Raw genomic sequence first — 6,121 nt, forward strand, 5'->3', positions numbered from 1 at the left:
TCAAACTTGACATGGCAAAGGCTTATGACAGATCAACAAAGCAAAAAGTGTTGTTTATATGCATCATCAGACAGACCAAGGAATTGTAGATCTGGTATTCTATGTGACTAGCTATGTTGCTAGGACCCGGCACTTTTGCCGCCGTACCCGTGTCGACACGACACTGACACGGGTTTGGGTACGGAATTCGTGTCAGATCCGGTCAATAGAGATCGGATACTTTGACCGAAATTCATGACCAAATTAAAGAAAAATTTTGAGATTATGATTTCTCAAGATAACAAAAAGTAGAGATTTGAAGACATGAGATGGCATACCTTCAATATTATGTAGAAAATTTAACTAGTTTCTCTATCTCTGTTTCAGATGTCTTCAACATTGTTTGCTTAGCAGAGTGGTCGACTTGCCTTGCGTAAGGGCTTGAATAGGTCCATAATTTTTCCTATTTCGATTTTCATGGTTCTTTGGGAAGAAAAGAGTTTAAAGAAATTGGGGAAGATGACTGGGTCAACCAGCTGGGGAAGATGACTCAGTTTCTTTTTATTCTTTCGAGAGTTTGTTGTTTTTGGCTTTTGGGTGTGCATATGTTTAATTATGAGAGTTGTGTTTAACAAAGTACGCCGGATCTTTGAAACACTGGGTATAATGAAGAGGTGGATAGTCCACGTGCACATTATTTACTTCATCCAAATTTTGTCCCTTATTTTATTAAAAAAAAAAAAAAAAAACCACTAATGACTAGCATAGAGACGCATATACCCAATTGAACTTTTAAATTAAAAAATTATCATAAGAGTTGCCAAGAATTGGAATGCTTAGTACATTCAAATTTGTCAAATCACTGTTATAAGATTTTTTTTTTTTGTATAGGGTGAAAATTATTTATCCAACTTTGCTTTAAAAATTAAACTCTCTTCTCAATTTTGAATAATAGATATTCTCCCCCTTTATCCTAATTGACTTTTTAAATTGCTTATCTTACTCTTAACATTATCAACATTTGTAATCTTTTACTTCTTCAAAATCATGATGTTTTTAATTTTTTAATATTTCAAAAAATTATTTAAAAACTAAATATTAATTTCGACATGAGAAGAGAAAAGTGAGAAATACTAAGTGTATATAAGCTAATGACATTTTCATAATGAAATAAATGAGCAACGTAAAAGAAAATATTTTTATTTCATAATAATAATTAAAACTCCAATATCTATTTATTCAAGTGAAAATAACAAATAATAATAACTTTTTAAGCATATAATAATGTAGGTGATACAAAAATAATTAATAAATATTTTATAATAAATTCCTAAAAGTCTTATCTATTTATATTGTAAATAAAATTTAATTTATAATTTATAAAATATTAGATTAGTGTCAAGTGTCAACCATAACCTGTTCAAGAGGGGTGAGCTTAAATATATACACAAACGTGTATGTGCATATATATGTTTAATGCATTTAATATTAAAATAACAATCATAAAAAAAAAAAGTATTAAATTTGTGACAAATTTATAAAAAAAGGATTATTCTACTTATAATATTAATGAACCTAAATAAAAATCTATAAAAGAAAAATCTATAAATATCTAATAGCAAATGAGTATTATATATAATATAAATAAGTACTAAAGATATGCACAAATACTTCATATAAGTTTTCAACAATTGAATAGGTACAATGTAATTATACATTTGATTAATTAGGACTAAAGATTATAACAAGAAATATACACGATCACAATATAATTAAATATTATAATGCTTATAACATGATCAAGTAAACTTGGTAGACTATTTGTTTATCTCCATTAGTATAAGTTTTAGGTAATTGAATAAGTAGAACGTAACTATACATTTAATTAGGACCAAACATTATAACAAGATATATACACTATTATAATATAATTAAATAATATAATGCTTATAACATTAATCAGGTAGACTTGTTGGAATATTTGTCTAATTCCTTTAGTATAAGTTTGAATTATCGAATATAGAGTGTAAACATTTGACTGGGACTAAGAATTATAACAAGAGTTGTTAACACAATATGCTCAATCTACTAGTTAGTTCTTGAGTTGGGGTTTGAAATTTGATGTTTGGGTTTGGGGTTTAGAATTTGGGGTTTGGGTTTGGGTTTGGGTTTGGGTTTGGGGTTTGGGGTTTAGAATTTGGGGTTTGGGGTTTGGAGAATAACAAGATATATGAACTACCAAAACTTTACGTAAGTTCGAATAAGTAAAATGTAATTATACATTTGATTAGGTCTAATGACTATAACAAGAAATATACACAATCATAATATAGTTAATCAATATAAAATCAATACCATGTTTGGTAGCTAGTTAAGAGGCAAGTTATTCATATATTAAAATCTTACATAAGTACCACGCTTGGTAGCTAGTTACGATGTTCGGTCTATTGATTAGGACTAAAGATTTAGAAACCAAGATAACTAATACATATATAAGTTATGGAGAAATCTATGCATGGTAAATGTTGGAGTAATTAATACGTGAATAACTAAACCCTCCATAACTAATACCTACATAAATAAAACATAAATTTCTTCATAACTAATTCATGTATAACAAATACATGCATAACTCTAAACAGCTACCAAACGACCCTTAACATTACATAATTAATAATTATGATTATATAATTTTCAAATAAATCACATTAATCCTCCAAACTTAGTTAAAGAATATTAAAGACTTGTAATGTAATTATTTATATGAACTTAAATGTCAAATCTCCATAACTTAAAGTAATAAATTAATATAATAAACACATATGACACATCCAATCTCATTTAAGGCTACTATAGTCAAATTTTAGTCCAAAGTTGGCAAACATCAGAGGTAGCCATAAGGCTACTATACTAGTGTACTCATTTCTTTGTCCACACTTCCCAAAATTTAGTTTTCCCTCCAAAAAAAGAAGACTTCTCTTCCTCCTCTTCTAAGCATCTTTCGGTGGCAACAGGCTAAGAACAACTCTTCACTGGTTCTTTTTTTTTTTTCCAATCCATTTCAAAATTCTTCATCTATGGCTGAAAAACAAAAAGGAAAAGGCTTTTTAAGACCATCAAAGACCGCAGTAAACTTTGATGATACACCCTTATGGAATCATGTGAAAGTTATTCAACTTGTTGGTGGTGGTGGTGGAAATAAGACTTGGTTGTGCAACTATTGCAACAAAAAGGTTACTGGATCATATTATAAAGTCAAAGGACATCTTTTAAAGCTTTCAAATCATGGGGTTGAAGCTTGCAAACAAATAAGTAGTGATGTATACGCGGTTTTAAAATTGGAGCATGAGCAAGCTGAAAGTAAAAAATTATCCATCCAAGTAAATGCTAGAAAAAAATCAGATTACATTTCACTACCAGAAGGATCTCGATTTAGAAAAAAAAAAAAAAAAAAAAAAAAGGAAAGGTGCAGAAGGTGGAGGTATTGAAAAAGCTTTCAACCTTCATCAAAGAAATACGGCGGACAAATTGGCAGCCCGTATGTTCTATGCATCAGGTTTATCATTTAATCTAGCAAATTCTCCATATTTCAAAAAGTATTCAAAGTTTCTAGCAGATAATCCTTTAGGTGGTTATACTCCTCCAACGTATAATAGGCTTAGAACGAGTCTTTTATCTCAAGAAAAGACGAACATTATGACAAAATTGCAGCCAATTAAAGATTCATGGAAAAAGAAAGGGTTGTCAATTTGTTCCGATGGATGGTCGGATGTTAAGAGACGACCATTGATAAATATAATGGCGGCATCTAGCGGGGGACCAATATTTTTAAATTCCATTAATTCAAGTGGAATTGTGAAGGATGGTGACTATGTTGCTAATCTATTTGTTAAAGCAATAGAAGGAGTTGGTTCGGAGAATGTTGTTCAAGTTATAACAGATAATGCAAGTAATATGAAACTTGCCGGTAGTATCGTAGAGAAATCTTTTCCTCACATCTTTTGGACACCATGTGTAGTTCATTGTTTAAATCTAGCATTGAAAAGCATGTGTCAACCTTCGGAAAAATCAACTCACTATAAAAATTGCAAGTGGATGGTAGAGTTGATTAGTCAAATGAAAAATTTCGTGGTGAATCATGACATCGCTCATTCTATCTTTAAAAAATATTCGGATTTATGTATGTTGAGAGTTGCTGAGACAAGATTTGCTTCACATATTATCATGGCTGATCGTTTTCAAAAAGTGAAGAAGTTTTTAGAGCAAATGGTGATGGACGACGAATGGAAGCACTACAAGGGAGATAAGGTAATTGAAGCCAAAACACGTGACATTAAATCTCTTATAATGAAAGATGAATGGTGGGATAAAGTTGACTTCTTTTTAGAATTTACGAAACCAATTTTATCTATGCTTAGAAATGCCGATCTTGATTGTCCAAGTTTACACCTTATATATGATATGTGGGACACAATGACCGAGAAAGTGAAGAAAATTATTTTTGAGCATGAGGGGAAAGATCTCCTTACCGGTCAATCGGATTTCTTTGATACAATTCAAGGAATTCTTGAGGCTAGATGGAATAAAAGCAATACCCCATTGCATTGCATGGCACATTCTTTGGTTCCAAAGTACTATCATGAAACATGGCTCAAAGGTGAAAATGGGATTCGAAGACTTGCACCGAATGAAGATAGTGAGATTTCTTTCAATAGGGTAGAGTGCTTCCGGAGATATTTTAGAAATTCAAATGAGTTGAAAAAAGTTTCTCTAGAATATGGAGCCTTTTGTAGCGGTAGTGGTTATTTTGGTGAGCCTCATGTTATTGAAGCTATGATGTATGAGGAACCTCTTTCTTGGTGGGCGAATCACGGCGTTTCGGCTCCTCTTTTGCAAAAGTTGGCTTTCAAATTGCTTTCACAACCGGCTTCTTCCTCTTGTTGTGAAAGAAATTGGAGCACTTATTCTATGATTCACAATATCAAGAGAAATAAGTTAACAACTACAAGAGCTGAAGATTTGGTGTTTGTACATTATAACATACGTTTGCTCTCTCTCGCAAGAAAGAAAAATATATGAGTGGTCAAGCAAGTTTTGGGATTTGGGTATGTGTACAATTTCTTAAATAATTTATTGTATGATAAGTTTTATCCCTTTGAAACATTCTAATATTTCTAATTCATTTTCATGTGGTTCTAGGTGGAGATTGTGTCGATATTGATATTGACATTGATGAGACTTCTAATAGTTTACTTGAGCTATCGATGAATGAACCACAATTAGAAGGGGTGATATTTGGAGAGGAATTTGAAGACTTGGAGGAAGTTGAAGACATGGAAGAAGAAAGCTGATTTGAATATGACTTGACTCTTTATTTATGTCTTTTTGAACATGACTTGAAGTGTATATAAGTGATAACTGATAAGTCTTTTTGAACATGACTAGATTCTATGTATAAGTCTTTTTGAGCATGTCTCTCTGTTGATGTCTTAAACATATAAGATTTCAGATCTTACTTTGTTTAAATTGGCTTATTTTACTCCCATTTACTTTCCAAAGTTATTTTCTGCATCTTGATTACTGAAGAGTGAAGAGGCAAAGCTGTGGAGCAATATCAAGAGTTATGCAACTCTTGAAAGATAAGTTTTCTTATGCTTTATGTTAATTTCTTTTAATTATCTTTGTTATACTTTAATATGTTTTTAATATTTAGTTTGCTACTTTGTTGTGTAAATTGTAGGAGAAAGGATGGAATATTGTCCATCTCGGAGCTTTGATCTAGCACTCTAGTAGAATGGAAGATTGAATCACATGTCTGGTACAAACTACATGTAAGTGCTTCCACAAAAAGCTCTCATAATCTAGGCATATTCTTGTAGCTATATTATTAGAATTTTGAATTATTTTTGCCGAATCCCCGCACCCGTATCCGTACCCGGATCCGTACCCACGAATCTTAAAATTTAGATCATGCCGAGTCCGAGTCCGAGAAACTCTAGATCCATACCCGTATCCCATATCAAAAGGCCTTATTTGCAAAGTTATGGTGGAATATGAGGAAAAAGCAATCATTATGGAGGACTTATATGAGCAACAAGTACTTAAAAAGGAATTATGCTGTGGTTGCACAAGCAAAGACTGG

The 6,121-nt window shown here is 31.6% G+C and overlaps 1 long non-coding RNA gene across 1 annotated transcript; it reads right to left on the reverse strand.

Annotated features, from left to right (window-relative positions):
* Positions 1-220: 220 nt before the first annotated feature.
* Positions 221-5,992, reverse strand: LOC132060675 (uncharacterized). The gene is made up of 2 exons (XR_009415978.1): positions 5,765-5,992; positions 221-370 (listed from the first exon to the last, which is right to left on the reverse strand). It is a non-coding gene; the product is annotated as an uncharacterized LOC132060675 (long non-coding RNA).
* Positions 5,993-6,121: the final 129 nt, after the last annotated feature.

This window comes from Lycium ferocissimum, chromosome 6, assembly GCF_029784015.1.
Source record: "Lycium ferocissimum isolate CSIRO_LF1 chromosome 6, AGI_CSIRO_Lferr_CH_V1, whole genome shotgun sequence".
Taxonomy (NCBI): domain Eukaryota; kingdom Viridiplantae; phylum Streptophyta; class Magnoliopsida; order Solanales; family Solanaceae; genus Lycium; species Lycium ferocissimum.